The 13,858-nt window shown below is 44.5% G+C and overlaps 1 protein-coding gene and 1 long non-coding RNA gene across 2 annotated transcripts in view; both read left to right on the forward strand.

The window, feature by feature from the left end:
* CHSY3 (chondroitin sulfate synthase 3) overlaps nucleotides 1–13,858 on the forward strand; it is a 172,707-nt gene that overhangs the window by 13,873 nt on the left and 144,976 nt on the right. The window lies entirely within an intron of this gene.
* LOC142599462 (uncharacterized) lies at nucleotides 3,840–12,777 on the forward strand. The gene is made up of 3 exons (XR_012833026.1): nucleotides 3,840–4,380; nucleotides 5,474–9,271; nucleotides 11,679–12,777. It is a non-coding gene; the product is annotated as an uncharacterized LOC142599462 (long non-coding RNA).

Genomic DNA, 13,858 nt, shown 5'->3' on the forward strand with positions numbered 1-13,858 from the left:
TCTGAGAAAGGGAAGAAAATAATCCAAATCCTGCTGCAGGCTGGCTTTGCCATAAACCGAAGGAAGGTGAAGGGGCCTGCGCAGGAAATCCAATTTTTAGGAATAAGGTGGCATGATGGGCGGCGTCAAATCCCTATGGTTATTATCAACAAAATAGCAGCCATGTCCCGACCAACCAACAAAAAGGAGACACAGGCCTTCTTAGGTATTGTGGTTTTCTGGAGAATGCACATTCCGAATTACAGTCTGACAGTAAGCCCTCTCTACCATGTAACCCGGAAGAAGAATGATTTCAAATGGGGCCCTGAGCAACGACAAGCTTTTGAACAAATTAAACAAGAAATAGTTCATGCCATAGCTCTTGGGCCAGTCCGGGCAGGACCAGATGTAAAAAATGTGCTGTACACCGCAGCCGGGGAGAATGGCCCTACCTGGAGTCTCTGGCAGAAAGCACCAGGGGAGACTCGAGGTCGACCCCTGGGGTTTTGGAATCAGGGATATAGAGGATCTGAGGCCCACTACACTCTAACGGAAAAGGAGATATTGGCAGCCTACGAAGGGGTTCGAGCTGCTTCAGAGGTGATTGGCACTGAAGCACAGCTCCTCTTGGCACACCGACTGCCAGTGCTGGGCTGGATGTTCAAAGAGAGGGTTCCTTCTACACATCACGCAACCGATGTTACATGAAGTAAGTGGGTTGCACTGATCACACAACGGGCTCGAATAGGAAGCCCCAGTCATCCAGGGATTCTGGAAGTGATCACAGACTGGCCAGAAGGGAAAGATTTCGGAATGTTGCCAGAGGAGGAGGTGACACGTGCTGAAGAAGCCCCACTGTATAATAAACTAACAGAGGATGAGAAACCATATGCCCTCTTCACTGATGGGTCCTGTCGCATCGTGGGAAAGCATCGAAGGTGGAAGGCCGCTGTATGGAGTCCTACACGGCGAGTTGCAGAAGCTGCTGAAGGAGAAGGTGAATCGAGCCAGTTTGCAGAGGTGAAAGCCATCCAGCTGGCCTTAGATATTGCTGAAGGAGAAAAGTGGCCAACGCTGTACCTCTACACTGACTCCTGGATGGGGGCCAATGCCCTGTGGGGGTGGTTACAGCAGTGGAAGCAGAGCAACTGGCAACGCAGAGGCAAACCCATCTGGGCTGCCCCATTGTGGCAAGATATTGCTGCCCGGCTAGAGAAGCTGGTTGTAAAGGTACGTCATGTAGATGCCCACGTACCCAAGAGTCGGGCCACTGAGGAACATCAGAACAACCAGCAGGTGGATCAGGCTGCCAAGATTGAAGTGGCTCAGGTGGATTTGGACTGGCAGCGTAAGGGTGAATTATTTCTAGCTCGGTGGGCCCATGACACCTCAGGCCATCAAGGAAGAGATGCGACATATAGATGGGCCCGTGATCGAGGGGTGGACTTGAGCATGGACGCCATCTCAGAGGTCATCCATCAATGTGAAATGTGCGCCACAATCAAGCAAGCCAAGCGGGTAAAGCCTCTGTGGTATGGAGGCCGATGGTTGAAATGTAAATATGGGGAAGCATGTCAAGTCGACTACATCACACTCCCGCAAACCCGCCAAGGCAAGCGTTATGTTCTTACAATGGTGGAAGTAACCACTGGGTGGCTGGAAACATATCCTGTGCCCCGTGCCACTGCCCGGAACACTATTCTGGGTCTTGAAAAGCAAGTCCTGCGGTGACATGGCACCCCAGAGAGAATTGAGTCAGACAATGGGACTCATTTTCGGAACAACCTCATAGACACCTGGGCCAAAGAGCATGGTATCGAGTGGGTGGATCACATCCCCTATCATGCACCAGCCTCTGGGAAAGTTGAAAGGTGCAATGAGCTGATAAAAACTACCCTGAGGGCAATGGGTGGTGGGACCCTCAAACACTGGGACACGCATTTAGCAAAGGCCACCTGGTTAGCTAACACTAGGGGCTCTGCCAATCGAGCTGGCCCTGCCCAGTCAAAATTTCCACGCCCAGTAGAAGGAGATAAAGTTCCTGTAGGGCGCATGAAGAATATGTTGGGTAAAACAGTTTGGGTTATCCCTGCTTCAGGCAAAGGCAAGCCCATGTGCGGGATTGCTTTTGCTCAGGGACCAGGGTGCACTTGGTGGGTGTTGAGAAAATATGGGGAACTCTGGTGTGTACCCCAAGGGGATTTGATTTGGGGTGGAAATAGCCAATAAATTAAATTGTATGATATTAATAGCAATATACTGTATCAATGGTATGCCCATAAGAATCACCCAAAACTAATGAAGGATGGACTTTGAAACGGAACAAAGTGCCACGATGATGGAACTAGAACTGACTTCAACTGGTGCCCAGAAACTTTATTGAAAAATCACATCTTTGACATCCAGACTGTGAGCATGGACCATACCAGAAACACCAGCTGTGAAAACCCCGGATGCAGTGTGCAACAATCCAGCAGCATGCACCATTGTTCCTGCTCTGAGAGACTGTAATGGCAGATGGAACCCAAAGCCATGGACTAAATGAACTCGACAGACATTTTAGAGCGATAGCCCATAGAGTAAGGCAATGAGTTCTGTAAAATAATGTGGGCATGATGTAGATGGTATGGAATAAGGGGTGGATAATGTCCTGGTTCTGGCAAGGATAGAGTTAATTTCACAAGGAGCCAGGACAGGTGAGCCAAGCTAGCCAGGGGCTATTCCATGCCATGTGACATCATGCTCACCATAAAAGGGGTCTTCGGCGTGTCGGCGTGGCTCCTGGACGGGTCGAGCGTCCGGTCGGTTGGTCGTCGGATCAGTAAATCGTTCTCTGTTATCACCCATGGTTACTATCTGTTATCAGCACTGTTGTTGTTATTTCCCTGTCCCTTGCTGTCCCAGTAAACTGCCCTTATCCCAACCCTCGAGGCTTTGCCGTTGTTCTTCTGTTCTCCTCCCCGTCCCACTGGGGAAGGAGTGAGTGAGCGGCACGTGGCACTTAGCTACCGGCTGGGGCTAAACCACGTCAATCTTAAACTAGGGGTATAATTTTAGGAAATCTGGAGGACGACAAGCAGCCTCGTAACTGATACAGGCTTCTTGAATGCTGCTTTATGTATGACTTAGTCTGGAAACAAACCTAGGAAAGGGAAGGTTACCTTTTAATTTATTTTTTATTTAGTGCTTTTAAGACACATTTTCCAAAGTAATTTTCCACATTGGTTGAAGTTTTACCTTCAGTAAAGTAACCTCTGTGAACATTTAAAAATGAAAAGAAAAAAAAAAAAAAAGTCTTAAGTCTCTTCTGGAATGTGCTGGTTTAACCAGGCAGTTAGAATACTGAAGATTAAAACCTGAGCTACTGACTGGACAGATGGTTTGTTTGCTTGGTGTTGGTTCTTTAATATTTAGTTTGTGATAAAATATTTGATTTAGAAACTTGGAAGTATTCCTTTTAATAATTTTCAAATAGGATTGTCATTTTGTGCCTTGTTTTTGTGTGCACTTGATACTTTGAAGGATTTTATATTTTGCAAGACTGTTTTATGGTGCATTTGAGTCCCTAAACATTTTTGCTTTTTGTTTCTTTATTACTATTTTTTTACAAGCATTCAAGGGCAAATGAACATCTGAAGGATGTTAATTTGATCACCAGGGACGATGTTCCTTCTGGCTCTGCATTTGCTGGTCTCAGAGAGGTGTTTGTTCACGGGGCTCTTTCTGAGTGCGGCATGTGTGAACAAGCTCCTCATGGCATGGAAGCAGCTGTCTCAGAGAAATGCAGCATTTCTTTAGTTGTCTATGTGGCTGCAATGCTGTGGAAGTCTGTGTGGCCTTAACAGCTACATGAGGCATGGAACTGTGCATTTGTACGTACATAAGCATATGTTTAAAGCTTGTGCCTAGTTGATAACCAAGCTCCCAGCAGGATAAGTGAAGGTCCTTTGGAGCTTTTAAGCTGTGCTTCCAGGTATTTACTGCAATATCTCTCCTGTAAAGCTTAAGAATTTAGCTTTCAGCTTGTTCTTCATGTCTCTTCATAGTTATATCTGTGCATTTCAGTTCTGTATGTATGTACACTTTGGCATCCAGCTTCAATTTAACGTATTTTGGCTTTGCATTTTCCTTGAAAGCATTTTCTTTCTAGCTACAGCCTGTAGCACACATATTGTCATAATAACTTTTTATCACCAAAGGGGAGTCTCTGAGGGACCAGCTCTCACTCTGTCAAAATCGCACAGCTTCCTATTGTTGATCATGATAAAACACAGTGACTTTTTCTGCCACTTTTTATCAACTTTGTGCAAAATTTTCTGGAGTGCGTGAAGTACATGAAGACTCAGTTCCAGAAGTCAGGGAATTAACTGGAACAGATGTAGGTGATGACAAACCTTTGTGGTGGTTTTGCATGGCAAGGTTTTGGTAGTGGGGGGGCTACAGGGGTGGCTTCTGTGAGAAGCTGCTAGAAGCTTCCCCTGTGTCTGACAGAGCCAATGCCAGCCGGCTCCAAGACAGACCCGCCGCTGGCCACGGCCAAGCCAATCAACGCCTCTGTGATAACATGTTTAAGAAGGAAAAAAAAACAGTTAGAGGGAGCTTTTGCAGCTGGAGAGAGGAGTGAGAAGATGTAAGAACATCTGCAGACACCAAGGTCAGTGAAGAAGGAGGGGGAGGAGGTACTCCAGGCACCGGAGCAAGATTCCCCTGCAGCCTGTGGTGAAGACCATGGTGAGGCAGGCTGTCCCCCTGCAGCCCATGGAGGAAGGATGAGGGGGTGTAGAGATTCCACCTGCAGCCCGTGGAGGACCCCATGCCGGAGCAGGTGGAGACACCTGAAGGAGGCTGTGACCCCGTGGGAAGCCCACGCTGGAGCAGGCTCCTGGCAGGACCTGTGGATCCGTGGAGAGAGGAGCCCACGCCAGAGCAGGTTTGCTGGCAGGACTTGTGACCCCGTGGGGGACGCACGCTGGAGCAGTTTGCTCCTGAAGGTCTGCACCCCGTGGAGGAGACTCACGTTGGAGAAGGTCGTGAAGGACTGTCTCCCGTGAGAGGGACCCCACGCTGGAGCGGGGGAACGATGAGTCCTCCCCCTGAGGATGAAGAAGCAGCAGAAACACCGCGTGATGAACTGACCGTAACCCCCATTCCCTGTCTCCCTGTTCTGCTGAGGGGGGGCGGAGGTTGAAGCCGGGAGTGAAGTTGAGCCCGGGAAGATGGGAGGGGTGGGGGGAGGTGTTCTTAAGATTTGGCTTTGTTTCTCATTCCTCTACTCTGTTTTGGTTAGTAATAAATAAGATGAATTCTCTCTCTAAGTTCGGTCTGTTTTGCTCGTGATGATAATTAGAGAATGACCTCTCCCTGTCCTTATCTCGACCCGTAAGTTTTTTTTCATTGTACCTTTTCTCCCCTGTCTAATGAAAGAGGGGAGTGATAGAGCGGCTCTGGTGGGCACCTGGCCCTCAGCCAGGGTCAACCCACCACAGCCTTTTAGGAGAGTGCTTAACTTGGCAAATGAAACAGTTTTGTTGTGTGCTATTGATATTTTAATTGTTGTTTTAAAACAATTTGATAGGTATAAATCTATCCTGCTAGAATGAACAAAAGCAGGCACTAGTCTTTTGGATTCTTCTTTTCTTCCACTGTAAATTTTTGTGATCGAAGATATTTTTCTCCATGTGGTAAGGGGAAATAATTGCACCTGACTGAGGGTAATTAACTGTAATAGAAAATGTAGTCAAGCAGTGAAAAGTATTTTTTCTTAATACTTGGCTGTGGTAATTTTGGGAAATGTAGTATTAGTGTATCCAGCAGGGTCATGTAAGTATGTATATTTCTTTTGTGGCTTTTGATGCTTGGGGTTTGCTTAGAGTTGTAGACCATGTCTGTGATGTCTTTGTAAAAATTGATTATTGTTTGTACCTTCAAGAAAGAATTCCCTACAGAAACTATGCATTGGGCTTTCCTCCATCCTGGCCATAGTAAGTTGGTGCTCACTTCCCTCTTCCAAATCTGTTAGCCTGAGTTTTTACTGTGCTAAACCCAAGAATAAGCATACCTTCAGACTCTGTTCTTAATGTATGCTTGAAGATGACAACTCTGTCATGGTAGAGGGATGTAAGATACGTATGGTCTTTATGGGTCAGAGAGCCTTGAATGAGTAAGGGCTGGTCTTCTTTCTCAGTATGCTTATCAACTCTTCCAGCCCAGCCTGAGCTTCCTAACTCGTCACTGGAAAAGTATTTTGAACAGCAGTGGCTTTATTATTTTAGCTACACATAATGCTAGAAGCAGGGGAGGGAAATGCTGGAAGAAGGTAGGTTGGAATAACAGATTGACTTTGTTGAGTTTGGCGTGTTAGAAAACAGCTACTACAAATAAGCTGTTCATGACTGGGAGTTGCATCCTCGCAAGTAAGACTTCCTTCATGAGTTTGTGCACGAAAAAGTATACGGTGCCAATGTTCTCTGTGTATGTGTGTAGAAGTGTATATATGTGTGGGGATGGTGGTGTGTGTGTATTTTAGAAATCATGCAATGTATTGACATTTGCCTTTTTGCTCCACTTTGAGCATTGGATAACCATAAAGACTATTACATTCATGTCATTAACTTGTTACCAGCTGTTTCTGGAGACTGATGATTACGATAACAATTGCTGTGCCTAGACCTACCTGGGCTTGCAGGAACCTCACTCCCATGTGCGAATCTAGCGTTGCGTTATTTTGTCTTTACTAAACATGCCAGTTATCTTCTAAAGTATTCGCCTACTGACTGTGTTTTGTTAGTGCATTGAGGAATGTGAAACCATTTACGCTCCCACATTGATCTGAATAGTATGTCCATTAGTGGTGTATGCTGCTGGTACAATGCTGGTAATAGTTCATGAGTTCAGAAGGGAAAAAATTGAACTGAGGCCCTCAGAACAACCATATTAAAATATGTTCCTGAGTGTAGGTTAGTTATTGACTTGATTAAAAAGGAGCTCTCAAATTTTTCTTACTTCTCAGCATTGGTGATACCTACTTCGGTGTCCGAAAATACGATTCAGTAGTAGCATTCCTGCAGATAAGTCCAGAACTGCAGGAGCTTCCCGCTCATCTCATTTTAAAAGAACTTTGCCATTGCTAATTGGAATGTTTGGCTTAGTACTAAAGTCGTAATTTTAGTACCTCACTTCACTGCTAATTTTCCATTGCGAAACGACATTTGGAGACCTACTGTTTTCCTTGGAAATGGACTTTGAAAAGATTTATTTGGAGGTTCTGCCATAAATCTGTGGAGTGGCCAATGAAAACAAACCAGCTGATGGTTTCACCAGTTTTAATATCCATGTTACCTTCAGTATAGGTACACTTTGTGTTCTTTCAGGCTTGAAAGAAAACAAAATGCGACGCCCTGGGTTGGGGGAGGAAGGGATTTGTGCTTTTCTTGTTGATTTTTATTGAGTTGTTTCTCTTTAGCCATAATTATAGTAATCAGCTTGGTGAAAATAAGTCTTTCTCTGCAGACTAGATACTACCTCGTACAAATGAAGTAACTTTGCATCCTTATCACATCTATTTCATCCCTACCATATGTAGGTAGGTAACAAAAATAGTTGCTGGATTAAGTATTTCAGTTATATGGGAAGAGAAGCTTTAATGACTAGTACAAGGATAGACTTATACAGTGTTGCTCTGTTATTTTTTTAAACAGTTTCAACAAAACTGTTACCTGTTTTATAGTGTAATTATTGTTCTTTCTTCACTGGGGATCAATACGTGGTAATGAGAGATGTGCAGTAGTTTTTGGCATCTCTTCATCAGTATAGATAATAAAACAGCAAGACTGTTGTATTTAACAGGTTGATATTTGCATTCATTCACACACTGTAAGGAGGTATTTAAGTGCAGAACTATTTGTCTGTCTGTGTGTAATTTGATTCATGATTGTTTGCCTCCCTGTCTGTATGTGTGCCCTGATTTAACCTCCATCTGCGTGTGCAGCCCTGCTGTAAGTTTCGGGTGACACTTGCCACCCTCAAGTCTTTAACTGAGTCGCTATTTTGATTGTAACAAATGCCATTGAATTGCTTTGTTAAAATGGCTGATGATTAAGTGCTGTTAATAATTACACAACCTAATCTGTGATCGATCTCAAAAATATTAATAAATCCTAAATTGCTGCTAAACCAAAGCCCTGTAACAAAATCTCCTCCGTGACAGGTAGTTCTGCTGGTTTGTCGTGATGAGTCCTTGTCTTTTTTCATTTTCTATTCCCTGTTCCTCTCAGAGAGCGGAGGCTATGGGTTGATAAATGGTTGGTGGTTTGAGTGGGACAGTCTTCGCTTCTGGATGTGGGAAAACTTGGTTTTGTAAGCGGTAATGGGTTGGCTAGTGTAAACAGTGATCTTTTTCCCAGCAAAATGAAACTAAGCAGAAGATCAGGCAGGGGCTTCCATTATATTCAGATGGTCTTTGAATCAGTGGTGAGGCCTGTACACCAAAAGCAGAATTACTGTTTTCTTTTTTTCAGCTTCAGTAAAGCCAAACATCACTGTTTATATGGCAATATGGATCATTCTTCAGCTGACAATGAATGAGCTACTGTTTAAAAAATGATGCAAGTGTAATATAAATGCCTCCCTTTCAAGTTTAGCAGCAGACTTTTGAATTAGATTCATTAAATTCATTTAAATGTGTATTTAATAAAAGTACTGATGTATGGGCATGTGAAATATATTAGCCTTTGTCTCCAGTGTGGGCATTTTTTGAAGTGCAAATAAATTACATACTATATACCATAGGTGGTGTAATCTAGGACAGGAAGAATACTCATGGAAAGAGAGAGAGTCATTCCGACACTTAGATGAGAACTGACCTCAGGAAAAAGTGCATCATTGCAGTTACTGAAATTCACCTCTTTCTTTACGTTTTTAAAAACGTAATGCCGACAAACATGAGGATTATTTCCAGCGTTAATGCTTCTTCAGAGCTTTTCCACCTCAGTAATAAGTAGTAAATGTATGTGTGTTAAATTTCATGTGTACCTATATTCCTTAAGGAGTTTCGATCATGCCTGTGTCTGGAGGTTGGCACCAGTCCTGCAACTGATACGAAACAAACAGCTCCGTCTTTGCAGTGTACAAGCAGTCTGCTGCTGCCAGCTCTGGGAGCTTTCTTGGAAGAGAGATGTCAACTTTTGCAGAACTCAACTTTTCCTAAGTAAACAAATTAATGCAACTTGTAGACCTAAAACTGCCTCCGGAATCTCCTTGCAGTGACCTGCATTGCATGCTGCTACATCCTTAGGTATGGAAAAATGTGGTTTTGGTGCCCTTTTGGCATTCCAGGGATGAGAGGAACCAGAAAACCCTTGGGGAAGCTCTGGGGAGGCCAGCACGCACGCAGGCGTTAAAGCTGCTGCCTATGACAGGTGTTGTGAGCTGAGCTGGACTATCTATCTAAACCTCTATCTTTTTATACCCTTTTCTTATAGCTGTGACGGGAAACCTTTGGCTGGCAGGAGAGATGCAGCCCTGGAGTTTGGCAGAGGCTGTAGCGGCTTTTTTGTGCTTTGCTCTTGGCTAACACAAACCCGTGTGGTAGCAGGAAAGTTCACCAAAGGGTTTCGTTAAGTGCAGTCAGTCCTCACCCCGGGAAAGCTTGTCCCCTCTCCTATCTTACTCCACGTGCTTTTAGAGAGCATTTTCAATGTTTAATAATTCCATATGCATTCATACCATCAATGTTCTCTAGACAATGAAATCGCCCAGCAATAAAAATGCTTTCAGCGTGGTAACATGTGTTTTCCTAGGGTTTCTCCTGGAATGCCTGCAGCCATGTTCCGCGTTCTAAATCCTTCAGATTTAATCAGTTAAATGTGGTTAGTTCACAACGTGATTTGGGTGGGAGACTTATGGAAGAGCTTCGGTGTTTGAAAGAAATGATCTTGGCAATAGCCGGTGCAGTTCTCACTTTCCTGAATCCCCACTCAGTGAATGCCTCCGGACTGTAGTGAAGAGGGGGCTCTCGGGGAAGTGCTTGTTGAGATGCTGTCTCTATAAAAGGTACCAAGTTGTGGTCCTGGCAGCTAATGACGCAAAGAGATCCCGTGTTAAGTTACTGGACAGCCTTTGCCTGTAGGAGAGCTGAACTCCTTGGACTTCTATCCAACACAAATAATTCTAAAATCTTTTGGTGTTCAGATGGTTTACGACCTTCATGCTGGTGACTTTTCTTTCACTACATGCACGCACAGTGAGCAGTTTAAGCAAATCAACGGTACGCAAAGCTCAACAGGCCGTTTGGATTGTGAACTGCTAGTGCACGCCGTTGGGTTGGCTGCAGAGTTTCTATAACTGTTTTGTAAAGTGTTTCTGAAATGTAGTTAGAGAAACAAATTCATTAAAACCTTTTTTTCAAAGCTCTACGAGGAGGTACTCACTCAAGGGATGAACAAACCCAATTAGTTGCCTGGGAATACAGATCACATCAGTTAATATATTGTGTGTTTATCTACAGACACACATGTATGTATACAGAAGTAAGCAGATTCTTCTTGAGAAAAAGAATAAAGTAATTTTTTTCTGCGAAAACCCGTGCAATATGTCATTACATAATAATCTATTTTACCAAACTGATTGGTTTAGAAATAAATAGTCATTAAAGTGCCAGGCACTGTCTTTTGGATGATTTAGAAGCTTGCACAGGAATTTTCAGAGCGGAAGCTGTCTTTGCAAGTGAATTTACCACTAGCAGAGGTTATTTTCTATGCTGCTGAAAAATTGAATTGTGGCCGAGATGCAAGGATCGCTGTTGTTTCCAAAGAGTTCAGAGGACAAGGCCCTGACCCAGCGGGTGACACGGTGCCGGCAAAGCCCTGCAGCGGTGAAGAGCGGGGAGGGGTAGGAACATGACATCTGCAGCTTGCACGTCCGCATGATCAGTGCTGAAGAGAGAAGGCAGGGAGATGGAAGGCAAGACTGTGCTGTGAGATGTTGTTAGTAGGCAGAATGAGGGTACCCCAGTGGATGCTCACTTGAAAATCTCTTGAGAGACAGAAAGAAGAACTCCATGGAAGTGTCTCTCTGTCTTCTCCCATGGAGGGGAGAAGGATGTGACAAAGTGAGAGCTTGAAAGAGGAAAGCAGAAAGTAAGGAAAAAATGTGGTCCCCTAGGAAGGGATAAAACCCAGTATGTCTAGCGTAGGGTGAAATGTAGAGCTTTGGGGCAGGGCCGTGAATTTGAGGGCTTTTGGCCAAATGGTGTTAGAGTTGGAAACAGAGGGAGGCTTTGCGTGACTCTGCATGTCTTGTTTCCAAGCAGAGGAGATCCATTTGGGGCTCTCGTAAGCAGGTGAAGAAAGGGTAAGGTGGAAGGACTCTTCAGTGCTAATAACGTCAAAAGGCAGTCAGTTTAAACCATCATGGTAATGGAGATGGGATGCTCCGAATGAAATGAAAGCTCTGCTAGTTAAGCCCCGATCTGTGTTTGGCAGGAGTAGCTAATGTGCTCTTTTTCTTTAAAAGAGCCAGTTTATTAAGGGTTTATACCTGACATAAAGGAAACGTGAACGGAGCGTTTAGTCGATTGTGGTTTTAATAATGAAAAATCCTCCCTGAGTCTCTTTAACAAATTGGGCATTTCTTTACAGCCCTCCAAGTTTAGTTTATTTTGGGGGGCGGGGTGTTAAATTTTTTATTTTTTATTTTTACAGCAGAGGTGCTAGGCACCCAAATCAGCACGAGATGAGTAAAGCTGTACAAAAAAGCAATGATCCGTGAATGAAAGTGAAGTGTGGGAGTAGGTTTAACTGTGTGGAGGTATGGTTTATAGTGATTTGCCACTGTTGCTGTTTTCCTCTTTGTTGTTCTGTTTTTTCCAGCTTAATGGATTAGTGTTGTCCCTCAGGCATTCTTGGTCTGTAAATTCTTGGGACTGTAAATCCCCAGCCTTTCACTATGAACAGCAACACGAAGTCGTCACGTCAGAGTCTGTGCAGTAGGCTGACGATGTTCATCTTCTTCCCTTCCAGAAGGCACACGTGTCTCTTGTCTACTTGTCGAGTGCTGGATTGAAACACCCGGTTGTAGCACCCGGTTGCTTCCCCAGTTAGGTCAGGCAGAGCTGAGGGTGTCCATTCTAATAGGTCTGCCTCCACGTAGGAACCAAATCTTTTCTTCTGTAAAATTTCATGGTGTGGGTCCAGTTTAAAAGTGCAGCAGGGGGAAAAAACAAGTCTAAACTTGCAGCCTGAGTGCCTCCTGATCACCTTACGGCAACTGTTTCTAGGTAGAAGTGCTACTGTGTAGCCCCCATTTAATACGTGGTAGGCTGACATTTTCCTGCCGCTCTTGCGTTTTAGGCATTGGATGAAAGCGAAGCTCTTTTTCCATAGTCCGAATGCACAGTCCGAGTCAAGAGCATCTCTCTGTGCAGAGGCTCTGGCTCCTGCCAGTTCAAACAGGCTTCCCAGGCTCTGGGGAGCAATATGGGGCTGGAACCCTGGCTTTTTCAAATTTGTGGGGGTTATGTGCTGCTTTGGATGCTTCCCATCTGGCTTGACATAATGATTTGTTTTCAGCTGATTTGTTCTCTTCCTATGGAAAATTACTATAGAAAAAATGAAAGGACTGGAAAATGTGATCCTGTTTATTCTGTCAATTTTACTGTTTTGCCTCATTATCAAACTTCAGGCAATTTTTGATTCTACTTGGTGATTTTTGGGGACACTATGTCTTATTTTTAATGCAGTATGTATCTTATGCCGCATACCGTCCTTTTATGCAGATGTGGAGAATGTGTGCTCTTACTTCACCTCTACCAACAGCTATGAGAAAGCTCAGGTTTCAGTATGCTGCAGGTTAGAGCAACTTCTGCAAGCGTGAGCTAGAGCTGAGGTTCCGTTGTCTTGGAAGTTGTCTGTTTTTGCAGACTGTGTCCTGTGCGGTACAGAAGTAGAAGAGCAAACTCACTTCAGAATAGCTTTCTGAGCACACACTCAGAAAGATGTCACCACCATCCTAGTAATAGTCTTTAGTTTTCATACTCTATATCTTACATGCAAATCAGTACCTTTTTTGGAAGTGAGCCTGAAATGTCTCCCCTGGATGAATTTTTTTCCTTTCCTTTAGTCTAAAGTAGTGTTTTGGTGGCTTTCAGTAGGCTTGTGACCTCTGTGCTACGTTTAGATGTGCTAAATATAGAAGGTACAAAAAAAAGGGAGATGACTGAATTTACCAAGGTGTGCAGAGCAGGGAGGAGTTCTCTGGCTGTGTTGGGATGAGTGGGATGTTGCACCCTCCTTGGACAGCGCAAATCCTCAGGGACGACTGCAGTACGTTCCCTGCAACAGGCAAATAGCAAGGAAAACGTGCAAAGGGAACGAAGGTAATCAAGAAGAGTTGATGTTACTGAGGCAAGCAACGCCTGACCAGCCTCACTGCCTCTTAAGATGAAATGAGAGGCTTTGAGGATGAGGGGCGAGTGGTGGACTGAGAATACTTTCACTTTAGAAGACGTTGATGCTCCCACGTTCTTCTCATTGGTAAGATGAAGAAGTATAAGCTGGATGAACAGAGCACTAGGTAGGCTGAAAAATGCTGCGACTGCTGGACCTAATGGGTACAAGTGATGGCAGTATTGTCCAGTATCTCTATCAAGAGCCCGGTGGCTGAGATGGAAAGGAAGACTGTACCCTCATCACGTCTGCAGAGAACATTAAACTGGCGGAGTGAGACAGAGGGAAGAGGTGAGGTGCAGTATGGGGTCCCCTTGAGGCACCTGAGGAGCGGGCCTTCAGAAACCTTGTGAGTTAAATGAGAAATGTTGCAGAGTTCTGCAGATGGGGCGAAGAAGCCCCGTGCTCTATACAGTCTGGAAGGGGACTGGCCGAGG

The sequence above is a fragment of the Balearica regulorum genome, chromosome Z, assembly GCF_011004875.1.
Source record: "Balearica regulorum gibbericeps isolate bBalReg1 chromosome Z, bBalReg1.pri, whole genome shotgun sequence".
NCBI lineage: Eukaryota > Metazoa > Chordata > Aves > Gruiformes > Gruidae > Balearica > Balearica regulorum.